General features: G+C 34.3%; 1 long non-coding RNA gene across 3 annotated transcripts; it reads left to right on the forward strand.

Moving 5' to 3' along the window:
• The first annotated feature begins 12820 nt into the window (after positions 1 to 12820).
• On the forward strand, positions 12821 to 16061 carry LOC113323706. Of its 3 annotated transcripts, XR_003347781.1 has the most exons (5): positions 12821 to 13292; positions 13684 to 13865; positions 13947 to 14055; positions 14366 to 15554; positions 15775 to 16061. It is a non-coding gene; the product is annotated as an uncharacterized LOC113323706 (long non-coding RNA). The 3 variants fall into 3 exon arrangements; XR_003347780.1 differs by having other exon boundaries at positions 12821 to 13300; positions 13947 to 15554; XR_003347779.1 differs by having other exon boundaries at positions 13947 to 15554.
• Positions 16062 to 20959: the final 4898 nt, after the last annotated feature.

The raw sequence follows: 20959 nt of genomic DNA on the forward strand, positions 1-20959 counted from the left end.
AGCTACAACATCACCTTTAGGGATAACTACATCAAATCTGAGGGAAACATGAGGATTACTACTAGAATTTAGAATAACAGTACAACAACGACGGAACGAGGTTTGGTTCGAGGTCGACTCATAGGCACTAATATCACTAGTGCATTCCCAACAACCAAACCCATGGTACCTAACAAATATGCTCAACGAAATCAAATCACTCATGCAGGACGTTCCAAATAAAAAACTCTCACATACTTTGCGGGAAGCAAACCAGGCGACGGACGAGCTGGCAATCCAAGTTGTGAAGACACAAATACAACAACCTACAACAACAATGACTACCAGCTGGGACGCTAAATTCCCACCTTTCCTACAAAATATTGTCTTCAATGACATAATTGGAACGGCCTATCCAAGAACTGTAGCCTCCTCTACTTAAATAAAATGGTTACCCCTTTCAAAAAAAAAAAAATGAAATTTTCAGAGTTTGACAATGGCCAAATTAGTTTGTTTGGGCCAGCCTCGTTCTTATGAAGGTTTACACTTCGAATGTTTTCAACGACTCTAGGCATGACCTGGTTTAAAAAACTGATGTTCCATTACCCATTATCACTCAGAATAATATTACTCACCTTGCGGAAAGTGTTACCAATAATGGGAATAATGTCATTTCTACCTAATGTGTTAGAGTACTTGGAGGAGTCCAGTTGTGAGACTAAAGTAGTATACCTTTTTCATCCCCTATATCCCAAACTCCTACATGTTGAACCATTTTGAGACCAAGATACAAACTTTTTAATAGCCAAAAGTTATCATGGTTTGCATTAAATATATCTATACCAAAGTTCCATACCTTGTGATTGCGTGTTTCAGACTAAACACCAAAACCAAAACCGAAATATACGGGTTCTAAAGTTTTAAAAACATGACCGAACTACATTCAAAATGGTTTGATGTAAAAATAAACCTACTTTGTTCGGTGTAAAATCGTCGGTTTCTAAAAAAAAATTAAAAGCCGATAATAAAGCAAGTACAAAAGAAATCATTTTGAAAACTAGATTATACAATCTCTCATTTCCTCTCTCTTCGTACACAGAAAGACTGCTTAGACCTGCTCCTCTTTCAGCTCTTCGAGTGGATCTGGGCAATATAAGTGTTTGTTTACTATTTTCATAGCTTAGAAGGTTAGGGTTCAGATTTTTTTAAACTCATTTCTGTCGTCAAGCACTTTTGCAGGTATTTATTGCTGCGTGTATCCCAGGTTTCTTCCTTGTATCTATGGTTATTTTACTTTGGTTTCTTGGGTTTAAAAATCATATTCAAAATTAGACTACACTCTCTCTCTCTCTTTTATCTCTCTCTATGCACAGAAATTTCTGGCAAGAGGTATAACTTCATGGAGTATGTGTTTATTTACTGTTTTCATAGCATAGACGGTGATGGTTTATAATTTTTTAAGTTATTTATTTATTTATTTATTATTATCTGACATTCTCTCTGCCTTCTGGCACATATGCGTGGCCTTTCTTGCTGCGTATTTTCTGCGTTTCCTTCTTGCATTTATGGCTATTTTGGTTTCTTGGTGATTTAACTATTCTGGCATCAAGACCCGATCACCAAAATATGGATTATTCCGGTCAAGATTTAGGCATATATAAAACTTTTGATTTGGAGCTCAATAGCCAGGAATGTAAAAAGTCTGAAACTTCTTAATCAGATTAACTAAGATTTACAATTATCAAAATAACCCACTTGATTACAAAATTTACATGTGATAAATAAAAAATCACTTGTTCAGTAAGATTTATGTTTATCGAAGTAAACTACTTATTGGATCAAGTCACGGAACATCAAAATATCAAAGTCTTCAATATTTTTAATCTTTAAAAGTAAAAACCTGCAAATCGACTGGATTCCATTATATAATTTTTCAAATGAACTGGAATTTGTTAACATTGGCAGATTAATAGTTCTATTAACGAAATCTTAATCATTGAGATATTCAAAGTTCTTTAATGACATTACATCAGAAAAGAATGTATATGGAACAAACAATTGTGTTAGTTCAATAACAAGTAACAAACAACAAAAACTAAACAAAAATCTAGTTTTCCTCCGGCGGCGCTACTAGTACTCCTTGATCCGAAATAAGACTTTAAACTAGTTAATCATGTTTTTTTCCCAAATTTCATCAAACTGATTGCTACTGACAATAGCCTTGTACTTGGCTCATGTATATTCTAGGACGAGTTTGTAGGAATATGAATATCCACTATTTAAGCGCCATGACCAAGGTTTTGTTTGTAACAAGATCTACCAAGTTCGAAAATCAAAACATATACGATAAATGTCATTTCTGAATTTAACAAAGATCTGGGTATTATATGATTACATTAACATGTACTAATACACCCCAATATCCCTCTACTTAGACATATTAATCCATATACTTAGACATATTAATCTTGGAGGAGCCCTTTTGAATTCTTGCAGCCCTTAAAACAGATATCTTAAGTAAATAACTAAAAATACATTAAGTCGTCTGGAGTACTTATATTTCTTTTTTATTCTTTTAAAACATAAAGAAAAGTTTATTTATGGATTGATATTACATAATACCAGCTAACTTATTCATCCCTTAATACATCTGCATATTCATTTGGGATGTTACCAAAAAAGTCAAAAGAAGCTCTACTAGTTCTAGCTTTATTAGCCAGTTTATGAGCTGCATTGTTACCTGTTCTTTTAACATATTCAACTGTACTAGAAATTAAACAATACAATAGGTTCTTTATTTCTATTATAATCCCCTGGTTTTCTCAATGTACATAAGGAGTTGCACCTGTTATAGAGTTAACTATATTTAAGCACTCTGATTAAAAAATCACATTTTCGATATTTATAGTCTTGCCCTATAGGATAGCTTCTCTAACCGTCAAGCATTCCATCTGTTCTGCGTTTAATCCTCCATGGAAGTATCTGCCTCTGATGCCATATCTGGTACCTGTATGATCTCTATTAATCAGTCCCACACCAAAAACTTTATGCACGTCATCAAATTAAAGAAGCATCAATATTTATCTTAAATCGATTAATTAATATTAGGTGGTGTTCATTTAAACTGGGATGTAAGAATGACTTTTCGAAGAAAGTTGATTATGGTTGTTAATGCAACATTGAGTAATTATGTATGTAACATTTTTCACTGTCGTTATGATGTTGAGGCTCTTATTCTGAAACACTTTAGTACATCTATTCTTCCAAATGTACCAAGTGGTTATCATCATAGTTGCAACCCACAAGTTTCAGGACTCGGCATCCAGGTTAGATATCTCTATAAACCAGCTTTTGATCCAAGAAACAAAAATTGTCCAGTTAACTTGTATGTTATGAATAATGTTCATAGTTAGCCAGATAGATGATGTTGACTCACAGTTTATGATGAGATGTTCAAGAGTTTCTGGTTGAGAATTGCATTGGGGACACATGATGTTGATATTCTGCTTGTAGTGACTAAGATTTACCATAGTGGGAAAAACTCCTCTGAGACATTTCCAAATGAAAAGTTTAACTCTATGTGGGGTTTTGGTTTTCCACGGTTTTCTCCATATATCTCTTGGATTAATATGTCTTTATTGATTGTTGTTTTGAGATATTGACGTGAAAAAATTGTAAGAAGATTTGACAGTGAACTTTCCCATCCTATTTGGTTCCCAAATCGTAGAATCTTGAACATATTAAACCAAATGCATTTTAAGAATAAGATCAGAAACATAATTCGAAAAAATATCTTGAATAAGAGGGACATTTAATCTTCTAGGACTTTGAAGCATTATATCACTGACATATACTATTCTAACTGGTTCAGCATATTCAGTACTTGGAACTGGTGGATGGTCAAGAACTTTAACATATTTGTCATACGAAACTAAAGTTTTTGTGTCACATCTAATATCCCACCTATAAAACCTTCTAACTTGTGTCAGCCCCTGATCTATCCCTTTCCATATCCATGAGGAGATGGAGTGATAATTATGAAGATAAATAAAATCACAGTACGGTGAATATTTTGGCTTCAAGATTTTAACCCATAATTGGTAATGTTTTGTACAAATCCTCCAAGCTAATTTAGTAATTAGTGTCACATCGTATTGTTCTAGATTCCTGAAAACCAGACCTCACTCACTTTTAAAATTACAAAGAGACTCCCAAGATATGAAGTTAAGAAATTTATTATTCATATGACTCCACCCAAAATATCCTCTGAATTGTATCTAGCTGTTTAAGAGTGTTTTTTTGGTAGCTTGAAGTTGCTCATATAGTGAGCTAGGATGGAATTTAAAACTAATTTGATCATTGTATTTCTAGAAGATTGGTTAAGAATTTTAGAATTCCAGCCATTGAGTTTGTTCTCAAAGGCTTCCCTGATAGAGTTAAAAGATTTTTTTTGGATTTGCCAAGCAAAAAAAGTAATCCCAAGTATTTCTCAGAAGAAAAAAGCTATTCTACTCCCAGTCTTTCAACTATGATTAATTTTTATTCATGTGACATATCTTCCATAATGAAAGCTGTCGATTTAGAAAATTTGATCATTTGACCTAAGATGTTACCAAAGTTCTTGAGAATATTGGTGATACTATTCTGGTCAGCTTGAAATTGGAGCAAACAATCGTCAGCAAGAAGCATATGATTAACTGAGCGAGCTTCTTTTACAACTCGAATTCCTTGAATGAGATGACTATCTCCAGCAATGCCTAATAATCTAGATAAGTACTCCATGGCTATAATAAAGAGATAACAAGGGGAGAGTAGATCCCCTGTCTTAATCCTCTTGTAGGAGTATACTCTTCGCAAGAACTACCATTCAGTCTGATTGATACTTGTTAGAGTATTGCTCGGTCGAACTCACAAGTGTCGCTATCTCAAGCTTGTTGTCAAATTTATTTATCAAAAGTATATCTCGATTTTAGTCTACAATTAGTTAAGTCTCAGATTAGGTTAGAAGATGTAGTTGAGAATCGGACATCACTGCGTTTTACCGTTTGAAGTCGAAGATCAACCGAAGCTTTTGGAGAACTTCTTCAGCAAAAGGTAAGTGAAGACTGAACTACCTATTTGTCAAGTTATATTCATCTCTCTATCTATGAGACATTGTCGCATAACTAATTAGACTATAATAAGCATATCGAGAATTTCAAGTTAAGTTTATCTTGGTAATTAGTTCTCGAAGTATATAGGGCTAAGCTTAATGAACATTTGTTCATACTTGATGAATTTCGGTTACGGACAATTTATTGTTCGTAATCTAAATTATGATTCAAGATTATCATTCGAAAATAGTGTAGAACAATGATATTTTTCATTGATGTTATTTGGGAATGTTTCGAATTGATTTAGAGAGAAATATATAACTACTGAAAAATCTGGATCGATATAGGACAGTATGCATACTGGTTTCACAAACTGGGAAAACTGTTATAAGTCTGGAGCCGTAGTACATGTACCTAGTATACGTACTGGCGTAGCTATAGTTAGGCAGCGACTTAGTGGTACGCATACCCCATATGCATACCACAAAATTTCTATGAACTCGTAAACCTGGAATGGTATGCATACCGAAAAAGAACTGTTGGTTTTGAAACTGGTGTGGTATCCATACCCGGTACGAAAATCGGAAAAGTTTTGTATGTTCCGAAACTTATATTTGTATTAAGGGTACACATACCCCTACATGTATCATGACAAATATAGTCACGAGTAAGGTTGAAGTACATGTATCTGGTACACGTACTTACCCTGTCGAATATTTTCAGATGCACATAAAATTATTTCTGTGAGATAATTAGCATTTGAACAAATCTCTAAGAACACTATATGGACATGAATGATCATATTATAACTTATGTTTGGGATTCAAATTTAAAAGTCTTAAGTTTCAATGAAAATGATTAAGCTTATAGTTCAATCGGCTAGTTTCGGCTAACCGTCCATGAAGAATGTCTTTGTACACGGTTCGGTTACGAATCATCCTAACCAGAGTGTATATGTTGTTATGTTAATCCATTTCAAATATTCACTTAAGGGTGTATATTGTTTGCTTGGTTCCAAAGATATATTATCTTAAACTTAAAGCAACCTATGCTTTGAAAGCCTATAAAAGGGGAACCTCAAACAATTGGGTCTTTGAATCCCGACACTATCTTTGTGTGTCCTAGTTGTAAACTAGAGTCGTCCTCTTCCTAAAACCTTTTTAGGGTTTAGTGACTAAAAAGACTTCATATGGATTCGTGAAGCCAGGTCTATCTATCTTTTATCTTGATAGTTCGAGTATCATGATCTTGATTGTTTTTTGAGATTACTCCATCAATTAAGATAGATAGAAGTCACAAAGTTCTCTTCGTCTCAGACTTTGTTGATTCCACAAGTTTAATAATTTTGAGGTGTAATAATCTAAGCTGCTCTTTGGGAAGCATAAGTCCAGATTTTGAGGTTACCTAGACTTTATCTATTGCAATCGATTTCCAGTCTCACCTTGATCTACGATCAAAAAGGAAATCACACATGTAGGCTTATCTGCGAGAGGCAGATTGGTTTAAAGTCTTCAATTGAGTTGAATCAACTCTTAGGTTGTAAAGGACGTCATTTAAGGGAATCAATTGCGCGGAGTCCTGTTGGGATTCAATAGGCGTAAGGAACAAAACTGTAACCGAATTGATGTGAGGGTTTAATTCGGTGTCAACTACATTCTAGTCCGAAGTTAATTGGTCGTAGGCTAGTGTCTATAACGGTTTAATACAGTTTGGTGTTCAATCTGGATTAGGTCCCGGGATTTTTCTACATTTACGGTTCCCTCGTTATCAAAATTTATAGTATCTGTGTTATTTATTTGGGTTATTTGGTTTTTGGTACTCAGGTTTTGACCCAAACCTGGGTTTGGTCTAACATTTGTCCGGCCTTTGCGTTTGGTCTAAAGACCAAAATTGACCAGCGTTGACTCTGTCAAGTGATGATGTGTTTCACTTTTGACTTAATTATTTTCTTTTATGGACCCTCGAATTATAAATTATTTTCTTATTACACCCCCAACTATTTTTATCAACAGATCTGGCCATTGGATTGAACGGATTCGGTGAAACCATTCACCTTCATCTTCTTCTGATTCTAGGTCTTCCAAAGTAAGTGCAGAAGATCCTTAACAATAAAAGTACTTGATACAGAGAATTAGGGATGGAATAGGATTAGTTTTCAACGAAATGGAGAGATGAAGAACTTTATAGCATCTCCTCCATCAAAATCTCCTCAAGTTTCATTTTCCTCCATCGATTTATCAACCATCAGCGATAGAATCAGGGTTTTCTGATTGAAATAAGGGTTAACAGTTTCGGAATTTGAGGTTTATTATCTGTTCATGATGTTAACAATTGAATTTTTTTTGGGAATTTGGGGTTTGTTTTCTGAATACGATGGATTTTGGGGTTTGAGTTGTTTAAACTCTAGAAGAAGATGCAGACATAAGATGGGTCTATGGAGATGAATATTCTGATATTGTCTGATTCGTGAGATTGTGTTGGATTTGATGGAGATGATGCTGCAGAGAAGAGAGTATTTTGAAGGTTTCAATGAATCTGTGGTGAAAAACAAGATGTAGTTTATGCGAAGTCTGAGAAGGGTTTTATGTTGAATTGTTGGTGAAGAAGAACTTTTTGAATGGGTTTGATCGATTCATGGAGAGTTAGGGTATGGGATTGAGGAGATGAAAATCAAGGGTGTTGTATTTGGCTGTGATTAGAAGAAGATAAAGAGTTAATGCTGCTAAAGAATGGATTTAGATGTATGATAGGACAGGGATTTCAGGTTCAGTTCAAGAAGGAGATGCCGTTGGTGCTCCAATTGGTTCTTGTGATGCTAGTCTATACTGGATGGTTGTGTTTGAGGCTCCGAGAAGATATTGTTTATTGATGTTTGAATTTCACTTCATGTGATTCAGCTATGTTATTTTCTGAGAAGATTGCGGGGTGTTATCGGTTGCCATTGTATGAGATTTGAGTACTGTAGTTGATGATGATTGCCAAGAACAGCAGCAGAAAATAGAGAGAAGGAGAAGAGAAAATAACTCATTTTTGGGGGCCCTGTTAGTGAGTACACAATTATTCGAGGGGTCCATTAAAAATTAATTAAGTCAAAAGTTAAACACATCATCACTTGACGAAGTCAACGTGGGTCAATGTGGGTCTTTAGACCAAACGCAAAGGCCGAATAAATGTTAGACCAAACTCAGGTTTGGGTCAAAACCTAAGTACCAAAAACCAAATAACCCTATTTCTTTTTCTGCATTAATTATATTGTTTATCTTTATAGTTGAAATATCACATATCGTACGTTAATCAATCAAAGTAGATACATCCATCCTTGTTTGTTGGATACGACTTGATTGATTTTTGGATATTGATCTTTGGAATCGTCCAAGTACTCTCACACACAAATTAGGTTCACGAACGTGTCTCTGTAAACTTTCTGATTGTGGGAGAAAGAGATATAACTCTAATAGTATTCTTTGATTGATATTCATTAAGTTGAACTCTCAGAATTGTATTTAAGTTTGGTCATACAGGTTGCCTAAGAAAAATTTGGTGGTGTATTTTGGTATCCCCACATTTTCAATATTGTATTGGTTGAGATGCACTGGTGAATCAGTTGTTTCCATTCAACACAGAAACCCAAAGATTGAAACATTTTGTCAAGAAAATTTCATTCTAGACAAACGCTTTTGACATATCTAGTTTTAAGGAAATACTTCATGTTTTCTTCTTAGATCTTTTCATTGAATGTATTAATTCATGAGATATTATGATATTATCATTTATATATCTCTTAGGAACATATGGTGCCTGAGTTGGAGAGATGATTTTATCCATGAAAGGCTGCATCTTACTAACCAACAATTTAGATATAATTTTATAAGTAATATTACATAATCAATTGGTCTGTAATCATTAGGAGAAGCTGAGTATTGAGTTTTAGGTATCAAACAAATTGAAGTATTATTTATATTAGGTGGTAGTTTTCTTGCTTCAAAGAAGTTTTAAGCCATATTAGTAATATCATCACCCATTGGTTCCTATTGAGATTGAAGGAAACCAGCCACAAAACCATCAGGTCCCGGTGACTTCCAGCTCGGCAGACTCTGAACCATATCGTAAATTTCCTCTCTATCTGGAACCTTAAAAAGTGCTTCATTATTTTTCGAGGAAATAACATTTTGAATGTGGTTGAAGAAGGTACCATTAATTAAGGGATTAGTAGTGGTGCTACATCCTAAAAATGTTTAGTGAGGAAGCTAAATAATTATGTTTTAATGTGATACCATTGACCATTCGAATATCTTAAAGCTGTGATGTGATTTCTCTCTCTTCTCCTATTAGTGAAATCATGAAAATAAGATGTATTATTATCAACATCTTTAATCCAATGGTCTCCTGATTTTTGTTGCCAAAATTCAACTTCTATTTTTCTTTCTTCCAATGATGCAGTTTTATCAATGATGTCTTAGATTTGAAGGCTAGTTTGATAACTATTTGGCTGAGGTTGAAGAAAATATAAATGATTCTTCAACTGATTAATATGTTGCTCAATATGACCAAAATGTTCTCTTCTCCATCTGGATATATTTTTTCCTTAATTATGTAAGCAAACTTGTGTTTAATGTTTTGATCTAAGTGACCATCTGAAGATGATATCAAATAGATAGAGATAAACTGTGAGCACGATGAGTCTTTTAACCAATATCTGTAAAGTTTCCAGGAATTCCTAAGTATTGTGCAATCAGCTTCTGTCACTAGAAGAATAGACACTGATTTGATCCTAGAAAAGGCAAGTGATAGACCTTGGAATCTAGATACTCAATTTTCCATTGATCATTATGCAGAGCCAAATCTAATCTAGTTCTTTTTAAGCGCCTTTGCTATTAGATCTATTTGTCCAAGTGTAGTTGTTGTCTACAAACCCCAATTCCATGAGACCAGTTGCATCTATTTATATTGAAAATCCAGTTATTTATAGAAGATTAATCAGAAGGTTGTCCCTTATTCTTGAGGTGAACATTAAGGTCTCCTATTACAATCCAAGATTGAAAAACATTTTCACTGAGATCCTTGATATAATCCCATTGGAGTTTTTCATAAGTGGAGCCATACACACAAGAGAGTAACCATTCTTACTTTGAAGGATTAGAATTAACCAATAAGCGAATCATGTTATCCTGAGAACAAGTTATATCACATGGGAAACCTTGCTTCCGTAGCAAAATGAGACCTCCAAACAAACCTATTAAGCTAATGAACAAGGAATTTGGATAACAATAAGCTCTAGCTTCACTAGTTTTTGTTTAAACAAGAAAAATAATATCTGGATTGTATTTCTTAATAATATCAGATGAAAAATCTGTAGTATCCTTAGAAGCAAAACCTTGCACATTCCAAGTTAGTATTTTCATGGTTGAAATTTTAGAATTACTAGGGAGGGAAGTTAGAGTATATTAACAGAATTATATTTTCTTATAAATTTAAACTATGAATTGAGAGTGTAGTACTTGATTCAATATAAGTAATGAGTAGTACTGGTCGCCAGCACTTGAAGATTTTCCCATGATTATTTGAGAATACTTCTGCTCATACACTTTCCCATGATAAGAAGGATAGGCATTAGGTGATTGATTTTGATCATCGATGACAAGATGAGTGTTTTGTGTGGATTGATCATTTTAACTGGAATTTTTTTGACCAGATTGGTTTTGTTCAAAATGACGAATGGGAATTTGAATTGGTTCCTTGAAAGCTCTAGTTGGATGGGCACAATATGGATATGTGTTATGAGCGTTGTAATTATCACAAGTAACATCAAATTCAGCCATCTCCATATAAGTTCTGAGAAGATTGGGCTCCAGATCCACGCCTACATTCGATGTGTTATTGAACAAGAAACTTTCCCTATTAAGATTATTCAAAGAGAGATAATCCAAGATGTTAGCTGGATCGATTGTATTTTCACATGAATATATTATATATGTGACATTGGTGTTACTTGGACCTCCAGACTCCACAAAGGTTGAAGGGTTGTTTTTCATAGAAGAGTCTTGAAAATGCGGGGGCCTAACAACCACACCCAACAATTCGTTTGGAAATCTGAAAGGACTTACTCCAATATACTTTCTAGAGAATCAACTAGACAGTCAGACTCAATCTAGAATAAAGTATATCAAAGAGTTTAATATTTCTAACTCTTAATTCATTCTGCAATCAACAAATAGAAATCTGCGAGCCCGATTGAATATAAGAGGAATTACTTGAACGGTACCAAAGACCAATGTTCAAGTGTCAATAAATGTAAATCAACAATCCAAGGTTGGATATTCTAATCGATTGATCTTAACGCACAACCTGTGATATTTCAATTATATAACAAAATATAATGCAGAAAAGAAATAACACAGACACCATAATTTTGTTAACGAGGAAAACGCAAATGCAGAAAAACCCCGGGACCTAGTCCAGATTGAACACCATACTGTATTAAGCCGCTACAGACACTAGCCTACTACCGATTAACTTCGGACTGGACTGTAGTTGAACCCTAATCAATCTCACACTGATTCAAGGTACAGTTGTGCTCCTTACATCTCTGATCCCATCAGGATACTACGCACTTGATTCCCTTAGCTGATCTCACCCACAACTAAGAGTTGATACGAACCAAAGTCGAAGACTTGATAAACAAATCTGTTTCACACAGAAAAGTCTATAGGATTGAATAAATCTGTCTCCCACAGATATACCCAAGAGTTTTTGTTCCATGTTTTGATAAATCAAGGTGAATAGGAACCAATTGATAAACCGGACTTATATTCCCGAAGAACAGCGTAGTATTATCAATCACCTCACAATAAACTTAATCGACTAGAGAAACAAGTTATTGTGAAATCACAAACGATGAGATGAAGGTGTTTGGGATTATTATTGTGGAACAACCTAGTATTATCAATCACCTCAAGCCAATTTTACAATTGCACTCAATCACGATAGAAACAACAAGATCAAATCACACAACCATAAAGAGAATAGTTGGGTATGGCTTCAGAATCCCAATGAAGTCTTCAAGTCGTTAACCTACAGGGTCTCGAGAAGAAACCTAAGGTTAAAGGAGAATCGACTCTAGTTATGCAACTAGTAGCACACAAGAGGTGTGGGGATTAGGTTTCCCAGTTACTAGAGTTCTCCTTTATATAGTTTTCAAACCAGGGTTTGCAATCTAAGTTGCCTTGGTAACAAAGCATTCAATATTCACCGTTAGATGAAAAACCTGATTCAACCAAGATAATATCTTTCAACCGTTAGATCTAACTTAGCTTGTTACACACAAATGAAATGTACCCTCATTTAGGTTTATGTAGCCGTACCCAAACGTGTACACCATGTTGGTTCACAAATAATTAACCGAGGTTGGCCATATAATTACTCTCATATCAACCTTATTCATCTTAGCCATACACTAGTGGAAAATGAGTTTTTTAAGTCTGCTTAAGATTTATAATTCAGACTTTCCCAGACTTTCTTTATATATTGGGCTTCCCAAGATAGTCTTTTTTCACCGAAAAGCAAATCTAGCCTTCATAGCAGTCCTAATACATGGGGGAAGTTTAGGAAATGTATATACTTCCACGTGGACCTACACTAAGACTGTTGGGGGAACTTGTTCTTATGGTCCCACTTCAGTTAAGTCTGCGTTAGAAAATTGTTTCTATGAGTTTCTAGAAAGAAATCCTATCTACATTGTTTCTACCGGTCTGCCTCTTCCATCACTTCTCTCTTTCTCACAGCCTCAGTTCTCTCTCAGTTTCCTAATGAAACCCCTCTCTCACATATCGAATTTCTATCTCAATCTCGGAAATCGAAGATTATTCATAATCCCATCTCAAATTCAATCGAACCTCAATCTCACAAATCGAAGCTTATTCATAACCGCATCTCAAAATCAAAACTCGTGAATCAGCAGAAATGAAAAGCAAACACTTTTTATTGTAATTCAAAAATCTAGTTTGATTAATGGGAAGAAGAAGATATTGAACTAGAGATCACTGAACTAATTTTTAACTTTGATTTAGTTTTTACTTGGGATTGTCATTATTTGATTAGATTAGATTTGATTCGTATTATTTAATTCGATCTGAAGATATAGATCCATCATCGACGACATCATGTACTCTTATTGCTGCTATTTCTGGTGGTGATGAAGACCCAAGAAGAAGATCTCCTCATGTATAATTGTATAAACCTCATTGTTGTTATAATTTTTTTATTTTTTATTTTTTTTTATTTTTTTTGATTTTCTCATGTTTTCTTCATTCTGCAAATTGTGGTACTGTAATGAAGGAATTTTACAACATGGGTTTTCCGCAAAGCCGAAACATCAACTTCGGTGGTTACTCACAAACCCAAATCTGTTGATATCTTTGTTTGTCTTCAAATCCTAAAATAAAACCATCTTTTTAGTAAATTTTTGAAATTGAAACAAAACCTTGCCTTTGTTTTTGTTGTTTTTTTAATGTTTGATAGCCATTGAGCTCTGAACAAGCACTTCATTTAAACATACAAGAAGAAGCAGAGTTCAACAATCACTTCATTGAGTCTTCATGTGATGTGTTTGCAGGCAAATATTGGCTTTAAAAGGGGTTGGAAACAATCAGCAGAGGACATCTCTGGACCAAGACAATCCCTGCACTTTAGCTGCTTGATAAAAGTTCAACGAGGAGCATTTTAGATCATCTTAACTTTCCGTTCACCATTAACACTTCATTCACATCATCTATACCGTAGGACAGAAGCTTCATGGTAATCTCGATTTGTACTCAATTTTTATACCTAATGCAGAGTCGTTGTATTTACTAATTCATTACTTTCTTTTGAATGTAGGATTAACCAAATTCATACTACTCATTCCTGGAAATTCCTATTCCACAGTATGACCAACTGACAGAAATTGAATCTAAAGATGATGTGATCATTGGCATCCTAGATTCTGGTAAATATGGAACTGAATTGCCAGCTTATTGGATTGTAGCTTATACTTCCCGAACTCATCTTAATAATATACGACTGTTAATATACTTATTAGATCTTGTGTAGATTATCTTGCATACTGTTACTTGTCATTTTGAGATCATGTGTGGATTGTAATCATGTCCTGAATGAAGTTGTTGGAAAATAATTTGGTTAAGTTCATCTAGTGGCCTAGTAGTAGTGATGATTTGTGTGTTTTCTTAGAATTTATTAGGCTAATTGTTTCAGTGATTTCAAGTTTTATTTAACAATGTTTCACTTGATTCACACAGGACTTGTCTGTGCTTCATAGTATGTCTGTTTATCATCACTTGTTTGGCTGTAATTTCCAAAACCAGAGTTTCCATTAAGGGAATCCAGTCTTACAACTTACAAGTGTCAAGTGTATTTCCATCGTATCAGTAAAATAAGTGTTGGTGTCTGCCGTTAAATCCAATTTGACTGGCGAAAGTGAAACAATTGAGAGGGACATGCGTCTAAAGGTTTCTCTGTACATTGCATAGGCCCTACAGTATTGTAGTACCAAAGGGAATGAATTGCATGACCTGAATGCTTTTTGGGTTTTCTTTGACGAGGTTTTGTTGCTACCTTACTGGTTCCGTTATATATTTCTTGTGTGTTTTTTCTCTTGAGATTGCTCTTATAATGTTTCTGGTACATGACAAGGGATATCTTCATACTTGAGATGGAGTTTGAGCCGTTCTCCACTAGTGGGTCTGTTATGTCATGCGACTTGTTCCTACATTAGTGGGTTTGTGGTGCAGACCAATGAGATCTTCATACATGAGCAGGAGTTTGAGCCATTCTCTACTAGTGGGTCTGTTGTGCGGATTATGCCTACTCTTGGTTGCATACTGGCGGTACAAATTCTTGAATCGATAACATGGATTATGCTTTTGTGAGCCTTTGGTAGATGATTGTTGTGTTTTCTTATTGAATTTATTGCTTTGCTTTGCATCATTTACTCTCTGCAAAAACATGTTGTCTCTGTGTGTGGACACTTCCATTATTTAATCTCTCATTTTTATAATCATATCTTGTCTGGCTTGTGCGTGTGTTTGGCTGGTATGGTTTACTTGTTTATGACTCGGAAGGTGTTCGATCTGTGGTATTATATTGGTATGTCATATAGGCTACAATTGTATCCTTATGTGACCAAACTGACCGTCTAGTTAAACTTGATCATGATAACCTCCTGGTTGAATCCCCAGGCAGTTGATACCTTCTCACTTGAATGTATCACTCATGTGTCTTTTGGGACAGGATATGGTACACGGTGTTGATTTCAGATCTGCTGTGCGGTACGGTAACTACTTCATGCTTCACAACTTTAAGGTATAACAATATGAGTGATTCCTGTAATGAATTCTTTTTTTCTATGTACATGAAGAGCTGAACACATGGTCCTCTTCATGTTATCATAAAACAAGCTAAAACCAAGGATTGCAGCCTGTCATTCAGGTATATATCTTCTTTACAAGTTAATGAGCACCATTCTCTGATTGTTGCTTGCAGCTGCTCCTTGATTTTTTTGTCATCACCAGTTTAAGTTAATGAGCACCATACTCTTTTTTTTTTATCATCATCATCTCTTAAAGAATTTCTTGTTTGTGAGAACCAGTCGTACTATGATGTGAACTTTGTTTTTAAACTTCTAATGCCCGAATTTATTTTGCCGCAGGTATACTATTTCGATCAGTTGGCAGAGCAGTTCATCTTTTTGCTGGTTTTAGTATATTTTCATTATTTGTAGGTTGGTTTCCACCTATTGTAAGAAAATACATCTGTAAGAACTTAAATTGGTGTGAATTCAGTAGTTGTGCAGAGCTTTTTGGGGTTTTGACCTAAGTGTCAGCTCAATTCACATGTGAATTCAATTAATGTGGTACAACAAAACTTGAATTGAATGGTGAATGTTTTGATTAGTGTATGAAATGAGTTTTTAATTTGAATTTGAAGAGTTTCTAATCTTCAGTCAGAAACGAGTCAGGGGATTCCGATGAATCAGATTTTCTGAAATAGGTTCAGTCAGAAATACCAGTTAGACTGCGATTCAGATGAGTCAACTTTTTTGAAATTATTCAGACCCATATCACTGTAGATTAGATTTTATAGTTTTTAATATTGAATATAATGAAACGTCTGTTTATGTTAGCACTTATAATAAGTGCACTGAAGTAAGTCGTAATTTAAAAATCTCAGAAACAGTCGTTTTGATAGATCAGACTATAATTCTAGGGCGTCCAGAAGCAGTCGTTTCTAGTGATGTTAAATCCTTTTCTGGCAGGCTTATTTTTTGATTTTCCACTAGTGAAAACTAGTTTAAATGACTCAAATGAAACTAGTTAATGAGTTGTTCAATTGCTATATTCTCATGGATTTATACAAGAACACAATTGAAGCAAAATCGGTTTGATTCACTCGAGTCGATACATGAACATTATAGCCACGTCTTGCAAAGATTGCATTCCTTATTGATAAATGTTTTAGGTTCATGTACAACCGATTTTAGAAAGTAACCTACTTAAGTATGCGTACTTAAGTAACCGTATTTGAGTTTTTTTTAGTTTTTAAACTCAGCAGAAATTCACGGACGTGAAATTTTCGCCAGTATGCGTACGTGTACGCGTACTTTAAGTAACCGGATGAGTTTGGTTTTGGTTTTCAAACTCAGCAGAAATTCACGGATGTGAACTTCCGCCAGTATGCGTACGGGTACGCATACTTACCCAGTCTCCTACAACCTTTTTGTATACATACAAGTATGCATACTTTAGGCTCCCGCTTTTAGACTTATACACTAATGTGCGAACACATTATGCTTATATCCAAAGATGGTTACAAGATTCTAAACTCTTTATTTCAATCATTGAAACATTCTTCTACAATGACAATAGCCGTTTTCACACACTATTAGCATCAAAGCAATTTTCAAGATATTGAAATAATCATTATCGAAACATTCCAAGTCTTACACCAAATGATTGTATCACACAAACCATGTAAGATATTACTCGGAAATTTTATCATGATATAAGATGAACTTGGTCGAAGCGAAAGCTTACCAACACATATTTCGAGAAATATGTAAGCGAGATATACTCAGCTCGAAATCTCAAATGTGTATAGAGAAAACTATATTATAACACGACTTATGTCTCAATATAGGAGATAGAGTAAAAATAGACTTTCCAAGTGATAGATGAGTTTAAGTCTCCACATACATTTTGTCGATGAAGTTCCACAAGCTCTCCTCAGTAGTTCTTCGTCTTCAAGTGATAAGCGACGTGAAGTCTAAGCTCAACTACACAAACTATGTCCTAGTCCGAGACATCTATAAATAGGCTAGAAATCAAGACTTATAGTTTTGATAACTAATATTGACAAACATGCTTGAGATAGCAACGCATGCGAGTTCGACCGAGCAGTGCTCTAACAAGTCTAATCAACATTTTTTCTCCTACTGCATTCTTCATCCAAATACCTTTTCTTAAAGGGTCTCTGACATATCCAATAAGACTTTTATCTTTTGAACTTTGACTTTGGGTACTGTACAATCTGGAGGATCAAGATCTTTTACTTCACCTATCACCATTACAATACTTTTAACTATAGGAGGGTTTGCAAATTATGATTGCATGCTGTAAAGTCTTAGCCATATGAGTTGTTTTGATAAATCCACTTTACTTTTTGGTATCATGGGTTTCCATGGATCCATAAATATCAAGTCTCTTTCTAAGGACATGACCTTAGATTAAGGACCATGCCAACCCCTCATGTGTAAAAACTTAATCATTTAGCAATAGTTTTGTTTTTTCTTAATGTAGATATCCTTACTGTTGATCTAGAGTTTCTTAAGATCCTTATCTAACTCAGCAACTGAGTATTCTTTGGATGTGTAGATTTTTCCCAAAAAATCATAACTTCCACTGGCTTGCTCCTTGGGTTAGGTATTTTGTAGATAGAATTGGTTGTTTCAAGGCTTTAAGTCTTTCAGAGATAAAGGTTTTTTCTATTCTGTTTTGGACCTCACAAAGTTGGGGATCCATGAGAAAGAGGAAGTTCTCTGAAACTTGTGAACTGGAACTAAAAAAAAAAAAAGAGATAAACATGATAATAAAACCTATGTTTGCGTAAATTTTTATAATGAATGTCTTACACCTATAAGAAAGATTGAGAAAAACATCTTTAAGCTAAAAGGTGTAAGGGTAGCTCTAGGGTTATTACGGCCGAGTGTCTGCTGTTAAGGGTAACGGCTTGGGATAATATAATATAAAAGTTGATTTTCAGAAAAAGATAAACAAAAGATTCTGTAACAATGTGATCTTTTGGATCTTTCTGTGCAAATCAGAGATCAAAAGGTGATTTCCAAAAGATGCTGAAAGTGGAAATCAACAAGGTTTATAGGACGGTCAGGAAAACCCACTCCAATTTTCTTAGGCAACATAAAAGCGTTGCGAACCGGGACCTAAACTATATAAAAAAGTATATCTAAAGAAAAATGGTAAAGCCGAGTTAATTTTGAGTTTTCAGAATAGCTGTTCATCTCAAAATGACACTGAATTTTCTCCAAGCATTTTAATGCAACCACAATGGGGAGCCAAAAAAGAAAAGATGTTGGGTCGTCCCGAATTATCCTCTAATAAGATATGAAAAAAAGAAAACTAATTTTTGATTGGTATCATGGACCACGTTAGGCGAGATCGACAAAATTCTAATGTATTTGGACTATTTATCCATACCGAATATCTTGTACTCGTCCAATTCCTTATCGAAAATTCAGATATCCCCTTATCTGAAATGTTAAAGGTATATAACTAATTATCCGGTTTTAAAAATTGTAATCATAGATTTATTCTAATGAGCCTTACCGACCACTATTGTTGTTTTTAGTCGGCTTAAGGTCCGTTTTTATCAACTAGAAGCATAATTAGTTTTCTAAAAGACAAAACAAAGTTCTTTTTTACTCAGCAAGAAGAGTACATTTTTTGCTCTAAAAGTCATTTTAAGATTGACTTTTAAATTTAATTAAGTCGAAAAACTTACTTTTTACTCCCGTAAACTTGGGAGATTTTCATTGCCCAACTACAAATAACAAATATACAAGAGATTAGAATTTAGAAGTATACATTCTAGCAACATGTTATAATTAAAATGTCTGGGGAACCACTTAGCAGCACAATTGATGCCCATTACCTCAGTTACCATGAAAAAATTAGTAGAGAAGACAATAAAGATAATAAGAGTAGATCCAATGTTATTTCTTTTATTTTAATAGGCCTCTAGACTTCAAAACATGGGAAATTTTAATCAGTCTATAGCTTGTAACAACACTAATTCTAGGAGTAGTGGCAATCTGCTTACCACTAGCTATGGTTTGTACTCCTCTTAAGCATTACTAGCCTAAGTTTTTTTATATATAAAAAAAGGATATCCATTACCTTTCCAAGAGGAAAGGCTATGTGAGAATTCATGAGTTCAACTCTCTACCCCAAAAGGGCTTCATGATGTAATAACTGGCTGGGATAAATAACATACATTGTTGGCTTGTTGCTGATTATCTTGTTGGCTTTCGACAGGATTGTAATATGTCCTACATATCGAAATCGGTGTCAAAATTTCGAACGACTGCTAATGGGGTATGGGTTTACTTAAGAGGGTACCAAATCCCATATAGGACCCACCCATCTTATTCTTGTATTCCACTTCCATCGGTCCTACATGATTTATTTTTTATTATTTGGCACTCTTTGTGGGGCATATATATCCTTAGGCTTAACCTTAAACATGACAAAATTTCACTCGCAACCCAATCTTTGAATCCCACGATTTAAAACCTACCAACAAGTCTGATTCAACTCGTCTATTTTCCTGTTACAAGATCTGATCGAAGTTTTAGAGACACTCAGAATTATGAAGGATTCTCTCAAAATTACAGCAGTTTCTCGAGGAAAACCTAGATTCTTTTTCTTCTTTGTTCTTGCAATCATCAATGGATTCAATATCTAATTGTTTTACACTAACAATCAAGAATCATCATCATTATCAACAACAATATCATGTTTACAAGAATCTCTCATTTAAGCCATTGTTTTTGGGGAATAATAATAAGAGATTTGAGTTTAAAGAATCAAGTTTCTTTCAAACTTCATCAATTCAATTTAGTAGGAATATTATTGTTGAAAGAAGAGCTACTAGGGTTTCAGTAGTACTAATTGGAGCGAATATAGAGTTTCCACTTGGATTAAGTAAATTTGGGAATAGTATTGAAACTGATAAAATTACCAATTGATGTATGAAAAATAGCTATGGATGATGTTGATATAAGTGCCCTAAAAATAAAATTTCACAAATTTTCTAAAATAAAATAATGTTGGATCATCCCGGACTAGATTCTAACAAGATATGAAAAAAAAAAGATGACTACTTTTTGATTGGTACCATGGACCACGTTAGGCAAGATCCACAAAATTCTAATGTATTTAGCATGTCTATCCATACCGAATATCTGGTACTCGTCCAATTCCATATCGAAAATTCAGATATCCAATTACAAATATATAATTAAAATTGTAATTATGCGGTTTCAAAAATGCTAATTAAATATTTCCTCTATCGAGCCTTATCGATGACTATTGTTGTTTTTAGTTGGCTTATAAGGTCCGGTTTTATCAACTAGAAGCAGAATTAGTTTCCAAAAGTCAAAACAAAGTTCTTTTTTACTCCACAAGAAGAGTACATTTTTTGCTCTAGAGGTCATTTTGAAATTTAATTTTCAGATTAATTTTTAACTTTTTAAATTAATTAAGTCGAAAAAATAACCTTTTATGTGTTATCCTCTCTTAAACTCGGGGGAGTCTCATTGC

The sequence above is a fragment of the Papaver somniferum genome, chromosome 11 (genome assembly GCF_003573695.1).
Source record: "Papaver somniferum cultivar HN1 chromosome 11, ASM357369v1, whole genome shotgun sequence".
Classification (NCBI taxonomy): Eukaryota; Viridiplantae; Streptophyta; class Magnoliopsida; order Ranunculales; family Papaveraceae; genus Papaver; species Papaver somniferum.